The sequence below is a fragment of the Palaemon carinicauda genome, chromosome 29 (assembly GCF_036898095.1).
Source record: "Palaemon carinicauda isolate YSFRI2023 chromosome 29, ASM3689809v2, whole genome shotgun sequence".
NCBI lineage: Eukaryota > Metazoa > Arthropoda > Malacostraca > Decapoda > Palaemonidae > Palaemon > Palaemon carinicauda.
In genome coordinates, this window is record NC_090753.1 from 85,457,636 (window position 1) to 85,475,902 (window position 18,267).

Below are 18,267 nucleotides of genomic sequence, written 5' to 3' on the forward strand. Positions count from 1 at the left end.
AATCACACAGGCGTATCTTCACCCAAAATACCCCTCCAGGAATTAGGTTTGATTGATTACTTATGCTAGAAATATCTTGACTTGTTATCGACAAATTTGTCTGCTATTGAGAGGGATGATTTTTGTAAAAGTTTATGTTTTATTATTTTCGATACTTCATGGAATAGTTTTCATAAATGAGCCATGATCATTTTTCACGAATATGACACTGTGACCATATTATTAAACTTCCTTATCTGGTGGTTTAACCAATGGAACTTTAAAAGTTAAATTTTTTTTTTTTTCAGATTGTTTCCTGTTGAACAGGTTGACATGAATCCTGTTTCATAGCTTATATATATGATTGTACTATTTTAATGTTGTTGCTGAACTTGAGATATTTTATATTGTTTTTTATTATGTCGTATTTAATTCATTCGACTTATCAATATCTCAAGAACGGAATCTTCCCGGAGCAGTAGATCAAATCACGGTTCATTATTATTATTATTATTATTATTATTATTATTATTATTATTATTATTATTATTACTACTACTACTACTACTACTACTACTACTACTACTACTACTACTACTACTACTACTACTACTACTATTATTATCATTATTATTATTATTAATAATATGAGTTATTAGGGCCTATTGAAACCAGAGAAAAAGAGAATTTTTCGCGAGTTCTAAATGGCTTCGAAAGAAAATCGTGGTTCTCCAAATGGATTCAGAAGAAATTACCATAGACTTAGCATGGAATTCTGAATGATTCCATATGCGAATCTGAACGACTTCGAAAGAAAACCCTGAATCTCCAAATGTCTTCAGAAGAAATAGCCGTAAACTTAGCATAGAGTTCTGAATGTGTCCAGAACGGAATCTTCACGGAGCTGTAAATCAAATCACAGAATTTTTCGCGAGTCCTAAACGGCTTCGGGAGAAAATCTTCGTGCATCTCCAAAAGGATTCAGAAGAAATTTCCATAGACTTAGCATGGAATTCTGAATGATTCCAGAAATCTCTGAACGATTTCGGAATCTCCTCTCCAAATGACTTCAGAATAAAGCCGTAGACTTAGCATTGAGTTCTGAATGACTTCAGAACGGAATCTTCCCGCAGCAGTTCTGAACGGCTCCGCACCGGATTCCAAAAGACTTCTGAAGACCTGACCTCCCTTTTCTTTTCTTTTTTAAACATACCTTGCAACACCTCACGATCTGTATGTACTGTAGCTATGATGTTTACGCAGTGAACATTGGGAAGAGGATTTCACTTTACTCACAGAGCTCGCGTTCTGGCGGAACAGGTAACTGACTGTGAGCATTTTGTTACAGCTACAGGATGAACTAGAGGCTATTCGGAACTCCTTCATCTACAGATAGTTTGGATAGGTGCTGCCGAAGTTGGCGAGCTTTGAAGATCATAATGTAAGCGCTTTGAAGGAAATTTGCTTGCACTTTAGCGACGATGTCCTATAATTGGATTGCATTGATGCAAAGCGGTGAGCGACGTGTGTTTCTTCAAAATTCGGCATTGAAGATAAACATATCAGGACGGCATTGGTAAATATATTGTGTTGCTCTTCGTTGACTTTAGTATGATGGCGTATAGTGTATGCCGAGAAATCAATGGCATCCATGTCTTTACCCATCGCCCTTATAGGTAAAGACATGAAAGCCATCGATTTCTCCGAGGAATCTGACGAACCGAGGACAAACAGCACTGAAATGTCTCTTGAAATCTCGAAGGAGACTGGCAAACTAAGCAAAGAAGATCTTGAAAAACTATAAAAGACAGAAGAGAATAGAGAAGGAAAGCCTTTATATGAAGAAGTATAAAAAATAGCCTTTAATTATAGAGGTAAGTCACCTAAAAACTGAGGTCAAATATCCTCTTCTATTAGCGGTTAGACGCCTTAAAACAGAGGTCTCAAAGAGCCTCTAGTGCTAAAAATAAAGCACCCAAAAATAAAGATCAAAGAGCTTTTAATGTTAGATGTAAGGAGATTAAAATAAAGGTCAAATAAACTCTAATGCTAGAGTATAGCACCTAAAAATAGAGGACAAAGAACCTCTAATGCTAAAAGTAAGGAGCCTCAAAACAGAGGTCAAAGAGCCTCTAATGTTAAAAGTAAGGAGCCTCAAAATAGAAGTCAGAGACCCTCTAATGCTATACGTAAGGAGCCTCAAAATAGATGGTCAAAGAACCTCTAATACTAAAAGTAAGGAGCCTCAAAACAGAGGTCAAAGACCCTCTAATGCTAAACCTAAGAAGCCTCAAAATAGAGGTCAAAGAGCCTCTAATGCTAAAAGTAAGGAGCTCAAAATAGAGGTCAAAGAGCCTCTAAGGCTAAAAGTAAGGAGCCTCAAAATAGAGGTCAAACAGCCTCTAATGCTAAAAGTAAGGAGCCTCAAAATAGAGGTCAAAGAGTCTCTAATGCTGAACGTAAGAAGCCTCAAAATAGATGTCAAAGACCCTCTAATGCTTAAAGTATGGAGCCTAAAAATAGAAGTCAAAGACCCTCCAATGCTAAAAGCAAGGAACCTCAAAATAGAGGTGAAAGAGCCTCTAATGCTATAAGTATGGAGCCTCAAATTAGAGGACAAAGAACCTCTAATGCTAAAAGTAAGGAGCCTCCAAATAGAGGTCAAAGACCCTCTAATGCTAAAAGTAAGGAGCCTCAAAATAGAGGTCAAAGAACCTTCAATGCTAAACATAAGAAGCCTCAAAATAGAGGTCAAAGACCCTTTAATGCTAAAAGTAAGGAGCCTCAAAATAGGGGTCATAGAGCCTCTAATGCTATAAGTAAGAAGCCTCAAAATAGAGGTCAAAGACCCTCTAATGCTAAAAGCAAGGAGCCTCAAAATAGAGGTCTAAGAGCCTCTAATGCTAAAAGTAAGAAGCCTCAAAATAGAGGTCAAAGAGCCTCTAATGCTGTAGGTATGGAGCCTCAAATTAGAGGTCAAAGAGTCTCTAATGCAGGAGATACTGCACCTCAAAATCGAGGTCAAAGACCCTCTAATGCTAAAAGTAAGGAGCCTCAAAATAGAGGTTAAAGAGCCTCTAACGCTAAAAGTAAGGAGCCTCAAAATAGGTCAAAGAGCATCTAATGTTAAATGTAAAGAGCCTCAAAATAGAGGTCAAAGAGCCTCTAATGCTAAAAGTAAAGAGCCTCAAAATAGAGGTCAAAGAGACTCTAATGCTAGAAGTGGGCAGCCTCAAAATAGAGGTCAAAGAGACTCTAATGCTAGAAGTGGGCAGCCTCAAAATAGAGGTTAAAGAGCCTCTAATGCTAAACGTAAGGAGCCTCAAAATAGAGGTCAAAGACCCTCAAATGCTAAAAGTACGGAGCCTCCAAATAGAGGTCAAAGACCCTCTAATGCTATAAGTAAGGAGCCTCAAAATAGAGGTCAAAGAGACTCTAATGCTGAAATTGAGCAGTCTCAAAATAGAGGTCAAAGAGCCTCTAATGCTAAAAGTAAGGAGCCTCAAAATAGAGGTCAAAGACCATCTAATGCTAAACGTAAGGAGCCTCCAAATAGAGGTCAAAGACCCTCTAATGCTAAACGTAAGGAGCCTCCAAATAGAGGTTAAAGAGCCTCTAATGCTAAACGTAAGGAGCCTCCAAATAGAGGTAAAAAACCCTCTAATGCTAAACTTAAGGAGCCTCAAAATGGAGATCAAAGACCCTCTAATGCTAAAAGTGAGCAGTCTCAAAGGAGATGTCAAAGAGCTTCTAATGCTAAACGTAAGGAACCTCAAAATAGAGGTCAAAGACCTTCTAATGCTAAAACTAACGAGCCTCAAAATAGAGGTCAAAGAGACTCTAATGCTAAAAGTGAGCAGTCTCAAAATAGAGGTCAAAGAGCCTCAAATGCTAAACGTAAGGAGCCTCATAATAGAGGTAAAAAAAACCTCTAATGCTCAAAGTAAGGAGCCTCAAAATAGAGGTCAAAGAGTCTCTAATGCTGAACATAAGAAGCCTCAAAATAGATGTCAAAGACCCTCTAATGCTTAAAGTATGGAGCCTAAAAATAGAAGTCAAAGACCCTCCAATGCTAAAAGCAAGGAACCTCAAAATAGAGGTGAAAGAGCCTCTAATGCTATAAGTATGGAGCCTCAAATTAGAGGACAAAGAACCTCTAATGCTAAAAGTAAGGAGCCTCCAAATAGAGGTCAAAGACCCTCTAATGCTAAAAGTAAGGAGCCTCAAAAGAGCCTCTAATGCTAAAAGTAGGGAGCCTCAAAATAAAGGTCAAAGAGCCTCTAATGCTAAAAGTAAGGAGCCTCAAAATGATGGTCAAAAACCCTCTAATGCTAAAAGTAAGGAGCCTCAAAATAGAGGTCAAAGAGCCTCTAATGCTAGAGGTAAAGCACTTCAAATTAGAGATCAAAGAACATATAATGCTAAAATTATAGTACCTCAAAATAGAGGTCATAGAGCCCTTAATACTAAAGGTATGGCACCTCAAAATAGAGCTTAAATATCCTCTAATGTTGGAAGTATGGTACCTCAAAATAAAAGGTCAAAGAGCCTCTAATGCTAGAGGTAAGGTACCTCAAAATAAGAGGCCAAATAGTCTGGCCTATTCTTTGTATATTCACCCTACGCATTGATTTCCTGCGCGCCAGCGCTTTTCTGCGCCTTCGCCAAAAACTGTGCTTCAGCAGAAACTGAGCACCAGCAGCATCCTGTGCGCCAACGCTCCAGTACTCTCCTTCCCACTCGCGCGAGAGGCAAAAAGAATGAAATCTTTTTGACAGGTTAAAATTGCCCTGTTCCCCTCTCTGCAAACGCATGACAGCATGCCCGCCGGGCAAAAAGGGAAGAGTCTTCACAGAAGGGTTCAAGATCCCGAAGATTCCATCTTCCAAGGCGAATCAAATGATTCCCCTGAAGAAAGGAAAGATGATTACGGTGAAGAACTGCAGAGTATAATAGGTGAGAACCTAGAGAGATATGAAAATTGTGATTAATGACTTCAATGCTAAAGTTTGAAGGAATAATCAAGGGATAGAAAATGTGATGGGTGTTGAGGTTCTTGGCGAAGTTGCAAATGAAAATGGGGCACATTTTATAAGTTATTTTTCAACATACAATCTTGTTACTGGAGGTACTCTTTTCCAGCACAAGGAGATCCACAAATATACAAGGACTTCACCATGTGGCAATTACAAATATCAAATAGATCACATAGCCATTGATAAAGAGAGAAGGAGGACTCTGGGAAATGTAACAAGCTATAGAGGTGCAGTTATTGGTAGTGATCACCAGCTCCCCATTGCCACACAAATATTAAAACTGAAAGAACCCAACAGAAATGTAGATAGAATACCTAAGTTTGATACAACTAAGCTTCTAGAGGATGAGCACAGTAATCTTTGTAACTGAATGTAGGAATCGATTTACAGTCTTAGGACACTTTAAGAGACGAAGTTTTGGGACATGCAGTTACAAGGAGAAAACTATGGATATCAAATGATACTTGGGATACTATAAAAAGAAGACAAAGACAGAAATTGATTTCTTAAAGTTTTTGAAGAAGTAATGAAAATTACAAGGCAGAGCATGCAAAGTATTTCAGTATTGATAGTGAAGTCAAAAGAAATATCATGAATGATTGGAGAGAATGTTTAGACAGGAAAGCAGATGAGGTTGACAAAGCTATGAATTCAGGGAGTGGCTTTGTTGTAGGAATTGCTCTTGGAATTATTAATGAAATCTCTACCGGAAAAAAGAAGCATATACCCATCAAAAAGAAAGATGGATCTGTTATAACAAAAGAACATGAAGAAAAGTAACGTTGGATTGAACACTTTAGTGAGGTCATGAATAGGAAATACGAAGGGAATAATTTGGTTGATATACCTGAAACTGATGAAGACCTTGATGTGCCCATGAATGAATTAGGTGTTTGAAGTGGAAGCTATTCCTAAAAAAAACTCAAAAGATGGAAAGCCCCTGGATACGAAGGAATAACTGCTGAGATGATATTGCCTGAAAATGAAGTGACTCCCAGATTACCTAAAAGATTATTTTGTAGAATGTGGCGTGAAGAGGCAAAGCCTTATGTATGGGAGCTAGGAGTGCTGATGAAAATGACCAAAAAAGATCTGACTGATTGCAATCATTACAGAGGCATCACACTTACGTCAGCTGTCATGAAAATATATAGGATGCTCATTCTAAAGAGACTAGAGAGAAAGATTGATAAAAAGTTGAGAGATGAACAAGCAGGATTTAGAAAAGGTAGAAGTTGTACTGACCAAATTTTCATTTAAGACATATGGTACAGCAATATGTAGGATAGAGAATTCCACTTTTGATGGTATATGTGGGCTATGAAAAAGCTTTTGATTATGTGCTCTAGCAAATTTTGTGGAGAGTCCTGCGACATTATGGAGTTCCTCTCAAATATGTAAATTTAATTGTCGGTTCATAAACATAGCAAATGCAAAGTTAATGTTAGTGGCGTCTTATCAAACGCATTTCCAGTGAAAAGTGGAGTACTCTAAGGGAATGTGTTGTTACCTATGTTGTTTATCCTCCTCATAGATTTTGTAATGCATAGATCAGTTGAGGATGGTGGAGGATTGGACTGGATTGGTAACAGAAAATTAGGAGACCTAGAGTAAGCTGATGACGCTGTCCTATATAGCAGAACACCACAGGGCTTGGAAAGATTGCTTACCAGAATGCACGAAAAATCATATGAGGTTGGGCTCGAGATAAATAGAAGAAAGACAGATGATGAGAACGTAATGTGCAATGGAAGATGAAATATCTTTGGAAGGATAAAGGATTAATGAGGTAGAATTATTTAAATATTTAGGAACTTTGATATCTAATATAGGAGCTTTAGAATTTGAGTTTAATGAAAGATTGAAAAAAGCAAATCAGAGGATGGCTAGGTTAAGTCAAATTTGGAAATCAGGTCGCCTAAAATTACATATAATAATCAGGCTATATATCAGTTTAGTGAGATCGGTGTTACTGTATGGTCGTGAATCTTGGTATATCAATCAAACTCATTTTGTAGATTTGAGAACAAAGCCCTCAGAAGAATATTGGGTGTTAAATGACAGGACAGGATTAGAAATGAAACTAAGAGAGATTACTCGAGCGCCACATGTGGATGAGATCATGGTGAGAGGTAGATGGAGATGGTTTGGGGATGCTCTTTGTTCTCCCTAAGAGACATTAGTTCACCAAACTTTAAACTAGCCTCCACATGCACTAGAAGAGTTGGAAGATTCAGGACTATAAAGTATGAACTAGGATATTGTGATTGGAGAAGTATTGAATTAAAAGCTGAAGATAGAGACGACTAATGAAATCTAATTGAGGCCCTTTGCGTCAATAGGCGTGGGAGGAGATGATGATGATGATATGTGGGCAGTGGCTTCAAGCATCTAGCTCAAGGCGAGTCACTTAGCCTCCTTCTTCCTCTAAAAACCCTTTTGTTGCTCTACCAATGCAAAATAATGGACGATCCTTAATATCTTCCAAAATAATTTGAATTATTTTTATTTCTTTTATTTTAGGTATAAATCCTTATCATTCACTATCGGGACTATCCTAGCGGTTCAATTATCACTATTTATTACCTGGTCAATTTAGATTTTTTTTTGTATTTACGTTAGTGTTTGCAGACATTTTTTCTTAAAGAATCGAGAGATATTTGGTTGCTTTGTATTTCCATGATTTGTCATGTTTCTATCTCTCTTTGTGTTTTTCCTTTTATTTTTTTTATTTCATCTTTTTTTTCTTAAATCTTCGATTGTATCCCTTTCTTTTGTAGGTAAAAGTATCTCTTTGATGGCTCGTTCATAGTATGAGGTAACAATGATAAGAATAATATGGATAGGTACAACTTAGGACGAATATTGTTTATGGGATCAGCTTTGCCCCTACTTGATGTATCTATCATGCTGTTTACTCTAATGATGCTCCATTTAACACCATATCAAAAAGGCAACATGACAGTTATCAACATGGAAATTAGCAGGAACAGTGAAAATATATTCTATTTCAATTCCTGAAATTTTCATTTGGATATGTGAATTATTATAGGAACAATGTATATAGGAGAGTTTTTTAAGATATTTCTAGCATTTAGGTTGACACCCCTCTCAAGAATGTTATCATATTTTGGTCAATCCTTTTGAAGGTTTCACCCCCTGAGTGTCAACAGCTTTAAGAGTGTCCCCAGTATTAAATAACTTTTTGAAAATCATATCATAACCATCGAGCTAGAAAGAAACTTTTTTTTTAATGTAACTCTCAGGGTGTCGCTCACTTTTAGGGTGTCACCTTGGGCAGACATCCCTTTTACTGCACCCCTTATGTCTTATTTTGAATTTTTATGATTACATATATGCATATTTATACATAAAAGTATATTTATGTGCTCAAATACAAAGTTTAATTTACATATTCATATAGTAAGGCAAAATTGGACAGTTTTCAAAACCATGGTCAGGCAAAATTGGACAGGCAAACTTCTCACTTTTTTCTTGGCGAGGCAAAATTGGACAATCTTGGATTACGGACACAAAAATTTATGTAAGTCTATCATTTTTTTCTAGCATATTTATATTGATAGGGACCACAAATTGTCATAGCTTGCCCAACTGAGCTTTGGCGCTTAACGGAGATACAGACGTGTCCAAAATTGCCTCACTGTCCAAAATTGCCTCGCCTCTGAGATATTTTTTTTATTACTGTAATACGAGAATTTCTAATTCTTTGATGATTATGAAACAAGCCATTTTTATAGATGAGACCTCCCTCTCTTGAAAACATGTTTGGTATTTGGTCATAAATTATTAATATAGATTTTGTACAAAGGTTACTACAAAGGTGTCCAAAATTGCCTCACCCTACTGTACTACATTGGATCCATATCTCTGATTATGGCTCATTTTTCCTTTGCCTACACATACACCGAATAGTCTGGCATATTCTTTCCACATTCTCCTACGTACGCATACACCTGAGAACACTATGATGAACAAACAATTTTTCTTCGTTCAAGGGGTTACCTACTGCACTGTAATTGTTCAGAGGCTACTTTCCTCTTCGTAATGGTAAAGGAGATTCTTTAGCTATAGTAAGCAACTCAACTAGAAGGACACTCCAAAATCAAACCATTGTTCTCTACTCTTGGGTAGTGCCATAGCCTCTGTACCATGGTCTTCCACTTTCCTGGGCTAGAGTTATCTTGTTTGAGGGTATACTCATGCTTACTATTCTATCTTATGTCTTTTCCTTTTGTTATTTTTTGAAATTTTTTGTTTATAAAAGATTTATACTAATATTGTTACTCTTCTTGAGATATTTGAATTTGTTCATTACTTGTAGTTTATCTATTTTCTTATTTCCTTTTCCTCACTGAACTATTTTCCCAGCTGGAGCCCTTGGGGTTTACGTAACGTTCTCTATGAGCTGTCTGTGAAATTATTAGCTTATCTTCAAGTGTTCCTTCGTCAAATAATTCGACCCTTCATGTTTGTCTGGTCTTCACGTCAAATTCTTTTGGTGCGGGATTATTATCTAAATGACAGCCAGTCGGTTGTGAATCTTTAGTTGAATAAAAAAGATAACTAATTAATAGCATAGAGTGATTTTTTAGATAAACAGTAGTTGAGTGATGTATATCTATATAGCTATATCTTTTAACATTACGTCCTTTCCCCTTTTAGGGGGTGACTCCAGAAATAAAGGAAAGACAACCGTCACAGTATAATCATCCACTAACAGCTGACTCATAGCCAGATTTGGTCAGTCAATTAAAATTGATTAGAAGAAGTAGCACACCACATTTAAAGCCGCTCATAAAGGCCTTTATGTCATATAACGGGCTCTTGGGTTTTGGGATATCATTCGGCACTAAGTTGCATGAAGGATATCCAGGATTAATAGAGTACTCTATTAATCCCGGGAATAAACCAGTAGTAAACTCTTAACACCTCGGAGTCATACACTTCTAACCAACATATTCTCCATTCTCTCTACGAGAGCAGACCATCATGAAACAATCTAATCCAGTTTTGTACCCACTCATAACCTATTTGCACTGCTTCTATTTGTACCCAAATTTCTCACTCTTTTAATTCCTGCACCACAAATAAAAAGCAAATAGCACATCACATCAGCTTCCACCATATCATTTTGCTTAACATTCAAAGGTAAGGGTAAAATGTCTCGTTTCAGTTCCCGTTTCATCAGAATAGATGCTCACCAGAACGTAAGCCGGGCGAGCCCACCCCACCACCTGTGCCGCCCAAACACAGCAGTGCCCTCCCCGGTAAACAATTTAACCTCCCTGCTCTGAGCACAGATCGATCTTCTGCCATGCGAAAGCTAGGAGAACTTGTTACCACTGTACTAGCCAGGAGGCATCTAGACTTTACCTCTATAAAAGAGAAATTTCATTCAACATTCCCTTTAGACATTCACCCTAATTTCCATAAACACCCTAAGTCCCTTCTCCATCTGTTGACACTCTCCCAGCTTCCTTCATTGCTGCACTCATACTTTAGAACTCTTCTTTCATCCAGTGATACCCATTATTATTATCATTATTATTATTACAAGCTAAACTGCAACCCCTATTGGAAAAGCAGGGTGTATAACCTAAAGGGTTCCAACAGGGAAAATACTCCAGTGAGGAAAGGAAATAAGAAAGCAGTTAGAATAATACGACTGAGTGTACCCTCAAGCAAGAGAACCCTAACCCAAGAGAGTGGAAGACCAATGTAGAGAGATTATGGTACTACCCAAGACTAGAGAACAATACATTTTGTAATGTCCTTCTCCTAGAAGAGCTGCTTACCATAGCTAGAGTCTCTTCTAATCTTACCAAGTAGGAAGTAGCTATTGAAAAATGACAGTGCAGTAGCTAACCAGTTAACTATAGTAAATTTTTTTTAGTGAGGCAGATTTACACAGACTCGCAGAGGTGTCCTTTTAGCTCGGAACAGTTTCCTGATCGCTGCCTGGTTGGACAAGATAATTCTAACCAATCAGGAAACTTTTCCGAGCTAAAAGGGCACCGTTGCAAGTTGGTGCAAATCTGCCTCGCAAAATAAATTGACTATAGTTTTATTCACTCCCAAGGTGAAAAAATCAACAACTCAATGTTTCATATTCCCGGTTTCCCATTACCTTCATACCTTTAATCTTGCTTGCATCGATTTTCAACTGCCTCTGGTTTCAAAATCTTTCAAACTCTCTCACTAAGATTAGAAATCTCTTATCATCCCCCATCAGCACTATTCAATACTATTCTAACTCATTTTCTAATCAAACATCCTTCAATCCGTTTGACTTCTCCCATCAATCCATAAATATATAGAACAAATAAATAACACATCTTTGTCTTAGATCTACTTCCTTACCAAACCATTCACTTTCTCTAACATATTTCTACATAACTTTCACTTCCAACTAAACATTTTTAATTAATACTAACCAGCACCTTGCTAATATCTCTACCTCCAGAGCCACCAACGGCCAATGCCTGGTCATACCTGGTCCAAGCTTGAGCACGGATGGGGTTTGACGCGGATAATTGTGTATGCATTCGGCCCCTAAGATATTAGTATTATTATTATTATTACTTGCTAAGATACAACCCTAGATGGAAAGGCAAGATTCTATAAGCCCACGGGCCCCAACAAGGAAAATATAGCCAAGTGAGGAAAAGAAACAAGAAAAAATAAAATATCTTAAGAACAGTGACATTTAAATAAATATACAGTATTTCCTATATAAACTACAAAAACTTTAACATAACAAGAGGAAGAGAAATCAGATAAAAAAGTGTGCCCGAGTGTACCCTCAAGCAAGAGAACTCTAACCCAAGACAGTGGACGACCATGGTACAGAGGCTATGGCACTACCCAAGACTATAGAACAATGGTTTGATTTTGGAGTGTCCTTCTCCTAGAAGAGCTGCTGACCATAGCTAAAGAGTCTCTTCTACCCTTACCAAGAGGAAAATAGCCACTGGACAATTACAGTGCACTAGTTAACCCTTTGGGTGAAGAAGAACTGTTTGGTAATCTCAGTGTTGTCAGGTGTATGAGGACAGAGGAGAATCTGTAAAATATAGGCCAGACTATTCGGTGTATGTGTAGGCAAAGGGAAAGAGAAGGATCCAGTGTAGTACTGTCTCGCCAGTCAAAGGACCCCATAACTCTCTAGCGGTAGTATCTCAACAGGTGGCTGGTACCCTGGCCACTGTGTACAATGATCTGTCCTATGATTCTGCAGCTAAAGAGCAACCTTTAAACCTTTCAAAAACTCATATTCTATACCATATATCCTCAAAGTTACCCCTATAACGATTCTATAAATACACATATACATCAGTATACATACAGTATATCTTATATACATACATGTATAGTGTGTGTATATATATATATATATATATATATATATATATATATATATATATATATATATATATATATATATATATATATATATATATCGGTATATACATACATATATATATATAATATATATATACATATATATAATATATATACATATATATACATATATATATATATATATATATATATATATATATATATTTATATATATATATATATATATATATATATATATATATATATATATATATATATATATACATATGTATATATATATAATATATGTTTTTGTGTGTGTGCATGTGTGTGTCATATATAAGGATACATATATATATATATATATATATATATATATATATATATATATATATATATATATATATATATATATATGTATATATATATATATATATATATATATATATATATATATATATACAAAAATAAAAATGTGAAGTTCTACATAAACATCGATAAAAAATATGTGTATATACATATCTATTCATATATGCACATAGATATGTATATGTTAACTCTTCTAATATGCAAATATACACATGTATACTGAATATTCATATAAACCCATACATGTATGTACAGTATATATATATATATATATATATATATATATATATATATATATATATATATATATATATATATATATATATATATATATATATTATATAGATATATACACATAGATATGTTATATATGCAAATGTATAATGCCATAAAGCATTGATACTCTCTTACATAACCTATTCTAATACTAATCTCATCCTAACTAACCTAACCTAACACAGCAATCCCCTTCACGAGCCAATCCTCATCAACAATTTTCTCAACTGACAAATCAGTTATGTAAGCCTACATCTTGAATAGTTCAATCAAATGCCAATCTGTATAAATATGCCCAAGCAATTAGGCCTACATTTTAATTAAGATATGACATGTGAGAAGATATTCATTGGCAAATGCATTTCATAAAGTAAAGATAGTACAATAAATTTCACGGAAACAAAGAGTTGAACTATATTGATGTCCTTTTAAAAATGCAAACAATAAAATGACAGTTTTTTTTTTTTAATTCTAATAAAAAAAATATAGTTAATTCATGAGCCAATGGATATTCTTCAAGAGATCAAAGCAAGTGGGAAAACTTTGTAACCTAAACCTAAAAAAAAAAAAAAAGTTGTCTTTCATGTTAGAAAACTAATCTAAAATCCAATAATTAGACCACAAGATTAAAGATTGTCCTTTAAATGTAGATAGTACAAAAAAAAAAAAAAAACTATGGTAAACCGATGTAAATACAATACAAAAATTCACATGATCAAAGTTGGTTACTAGCCTACAGGTACACAACGTTTACTCGCCACTTGGGTTAAATCGCAAAATATAATACATCTTTGATAAACCACCATAAAAAAATTAATATTTTTTTATTTACTGATTAAAGTAAACCACAAAAAAAAAAAAATGGTCAGCTTAACACTTAGGATAAACTACGACAAAATAAATAGGCCTACACCTTGAAACGATGACTGGTGTGACGGTCTGAACAATCCCCCGGTCTCAGAATTCTCCTTGACAATGTATAATGGTTCTTTTCCGCCATTAGCTCGCTTCGCTCGCATGAAAATAAAACATCAAGCTCGTATGTACTGGCAAGCGGTAATGTTGAGCTGCGCACGCTAATATTACAAGAAAATAAAACATCAACCGCATATGCAATGGCAAACTGTAATGTTCGCGGAGAATTCTGAGACCGGGGGATCGTTCAGACCATCACACCGGTCTTTCAAGTCAGTACTTCATAAAACTACAAAACCATAAAAAAATATCCAAAAACAAATGAATGGTTAAAACCACATTATATAACTTACAAATTAGGATAAAGCAAAAAATAAACCAATCAATTAAACCGGTTGTCTAACGACAAAAAAAAGTCACAAAAACAATGAGCATTTCCCTTACCGTTAACATACCAGTCCGTCAGTGACCTAAAAGGAAAAATAATTTCAATTAATAAATGTAACTGATTACATTGTTATTAAGACTCATTAAGAGCAATACTCTTCAATCCAATGAAAATCATAACATTCTTCTTTATATAATAACTGACATCATCTGTTGACAGTTACATAAGTTACATGCATGTATCAATGTGAGCTTATGTGTAACAATGGTTACATTCGGTATACCTATTTTTTACATTCAAGGAGAGAGAGAGAGAGAGAGAGAGAGAGAGAGAGAGAGAGAGAGAGAGAGAGAGAGAGAGAGAGAGAGATGCTATGATAGAATAAATGACGTAACTACCTAGGCCTATGTTGTAGCCTATGAAATTCGCAGCCTATGTAAGGCCTATTGCCTTAGCATACTCGACATTAAAATCATCTTTGTTATCAATATCTTAAATTAAAGCCAGGCTTACCTAAGTTTGTTTATACCACAGGAAAAAATGTTTCTAAACTCATTCTCTAAACACAAAACTAACCTAACTAACCTACCTACTGACCACAAGCAGGGACGTAACTTACCCTTTGAACTCTTGTTGGAGAATAACAGTAAATCTTGACACACCTACACACACTATAATTATATGATTTCCCGTTGCACTGATTTATAAGGAAACTATCGGGGTTAGACAAAATATTACAAGTTAATTAAAGAATAAGACTTCTTTAGTTACGCAGTCAGACTTCGTATCTGTCGACGAGTCACGAGTGTAAACAAACAGTCTTTGGTTTTGTTAGATATGTCATTCGATATTCATAATAATTATATTGATTTATTTTCTCAATAATTATGCTTCCATAAAATAATATGTTAGCAATATATCTATCTTTATAAAATAATTGAATATTTTCGGTCATTTTGGGTCTCATTTTTTGCAAGCGTTCGAGTTTGTTTAAAGCAAACGCGGCCTAGCGTCTTTGTCACCGATCTAAACATGCTTGGAAAGAAAGGTGATCTTGTTGTCCGCCATATTACCCCTATCAAAGGGATATAGAAACATATGTAATATAATTTTTTACTTTAATATGTTATTAATAATACATCTTAAATATGAAAAATACTCCCATCTAATTATTTCTTGACTGATATTATTCCAATAGAAAATGTAAACATTTCTTTCCATTGGAGTTGTTTTGCTTGTGTAGGCCTACACATAGACACACTATTCCATCTTCTTTTCTCTTCCTTTTGTTGTTTTATTTTGAAGATTTATAGTTTGTATATGATACATTTATTTTAATGATGATACTGATCTCAGAATATTTTAATTATACATTACATCTCTTGTAGTTTAATTATTTCTTTATTTCCTTTCCACACAGCTATTTTTCCCTGTTTGAAGCCCGTGAGCTTATAGCATCCCGTTTTTCCAACTAGGGTTGTAGCTTAACTAATAATAATAATAATAATAATAATAATAATAATAATAATAATAATAATAATAATAATAATCTACCTCATCAATGTGTCAATTGTCCAATGTAAGAGTCATGGAGGAATTATAGATTATAGATTATAGAGGCAAACACGACAGCGGACATAACAGCAATGGATTTTAAATATATGTATATATAAATATATATATATATATATATATATATATATATATATATATATATATATATATATATATATATATTATATATATATATACAGTATATATATATATATATATATATATATATATATATATATATATATATATATATATATATATATATATATATGCATATATATATATATATATATATATATATATATATATATATATATATATGCATATATATATATATATATATATATATATATATATATATATATATATATATATATATGTATATATAACATATATATATATATATATATATATATATATATATATATATATATATATATATATATATTAAATATATATATATATATATATATATATATATATATATATATATATATATATATATATATATATATATATATACAGGGTATATATGTGTGACTTCCATTTTCTGAAATGTTTTTGTAGAGTGAAAAACGAATAAACTGAATAGAGTAAACGGGAAGACGACAAAGAATAATAGGTTATAACTATCGTCACTTACTCAAGTCTCTTTGAAAACCGACCAAGGGTTACGCGAACCTTTATTTCTTGACATCTTAAGGTTCTTGGCCTCCTTCAAACTAAAAATCTTCAAAATAAAATAACAAAAGGAAGTGAAAAGAAGATAGAATAGTGTGCCCATGTGTAGGCCTACACTAGCAAAATAACTCCAATGTAAAGAAATGTTTACATTTTCCATTGGAATAATATCAGTCAAGAAATAATTAGATGGGAGTATTTTTCACATATAAGATGTATTATTAATAACATACTAAAGTAAAAAAATTATATTACATACGTTTCTGCATTGATATCTAAAGCTCCATGTGGATTGTGCTGTTTACATAAAAATTTGATATATGAGTGTGTGTATGACACAATGATTACCGATGTGGTAACGTCCCTGACTGGTGAACGCAACTTGGGTTCGAGTCCCGCTCAAACTCGTTAGTTTCTTTGGTCGCTACAACCTTACTGTCCCTGTGAGCTTAGGATGGGGGGTTTCGAGGAACCTATAGGCCTATCTGCTGAGTCATCAGGAACCATTGCCTGACCCTCCTTGGCCCTAGCTTGAGTGGAGAGTATGGTCACCAGTCTCTAGGGCATTGTCCTGCTTGATAGGACACTGTCACTGTTCCTTGCCTCTGCCATTCATGAGCAGCTTTTAAACCTTTAAATGATTCTTGGCAGATACAAAGTAAACTTGGTTATTGAAATGATTGAACACTTACCTGAGAGAGAGAGAGAGAGAGAGAGAGAGAGAGAGAGAGAGAGAGAGAGAGAGAGGAGAGAGAGAGAGAGAGACGTTTATACTATAAATTAACATTAATAACAATAGGAAATAAGACTATGATTGACATAAAGAATCATATATAAATTTTTATGTAGCAATACGGAGAGAGAGAGAGAGAGAGAGAGAGAGAGAGAGAGAGAGAGAGAGAGAGAGAGAGAGAGAGAGAGAGAGAGAGAGAGAGAGAGAGAGAGAGAGAGAGACGTTTATACTACAAATTAACATTAATAACAATAGGAAATAAGACTATGATTGACATAAAAAATCATATATAAGTTTTATGTAACAATACGGAGAGAGAGAGAGAGAGAGAGAGAGAGAGAGAGAGAGAGAGAGAGAGAGAGAGAGAGAGAGAGAGAGAGAGAGAGACATAAACCATATTTCCAAATTACGCAACGTTACCTATGTGAAAACATGGCCTGGGTTCCCACGTGTTTGGACACGTAACAATTCATTTATCATTGTTTATGGGAAGAATATGGTTATGCAAACCCTATTTTACAAATAACTATCCTCTGTACGTCCTTGACAAGCGAAGAAATACGAAGAAATAGAAGACTAGAAGCAGACTATGTTGAAACCCCTTTGATATATCAGAGCAAGTAATGTATATTTGTATATATCTAGTTGGTTTATAAGGTGAAGTAACGACCTATGGAACCACATAATTATACACAAAAAGGTTAATTTTTAAAAAATACTAGCCGAATTCGGGACGGATATTGTTCATGAGATCGGCATTGTCTGTGACGGCCGAGAGAAAGGTTATGACGCAAAGACAGGATGAAATCAACTGAGTAACTTTATTAAAGAACACTCTCCTTTATATACAAAACGTCAAGGCAACAGGAATTTTCATGTTCGAGAAACAGACAATGTTAGAGAGGAAAAACGCAGACATGTTTATTCTGGTTCTTTTTAGTGCATGGGAAGAGCGCAGATACAAGCATAATATA

The 18,267-nt window shown here is 34.7% G+C and overlaps 1 long non-coding RNA gene across 1 annotated transcript in view; it reads right to left on the reverse strand.

The window, feature by feature from the left end:
• Positions 1–15,117, reverse strand: part of LOC137622302 (uncharacterized) — a 333,069-nt gene extending 317,952 nt beyond the window's left edge. Inside the window, exons 1-2 of the long non-coding RNA XR_011040416.1 lie at positions 14,945–15,117; positions 14,382–14,407 (exon numbers count right to left, since the gene is read on the reverse strand). This is a non-coding gene — a long non-coding RNA (uncharacterized lncRNA). The remainder of the gene's footprint in view (positions 1–14,381; positions 14,408–14,944) is intronic.
• Positions 15,118–18,267: the final 3,150 nt, after the last annotated feature.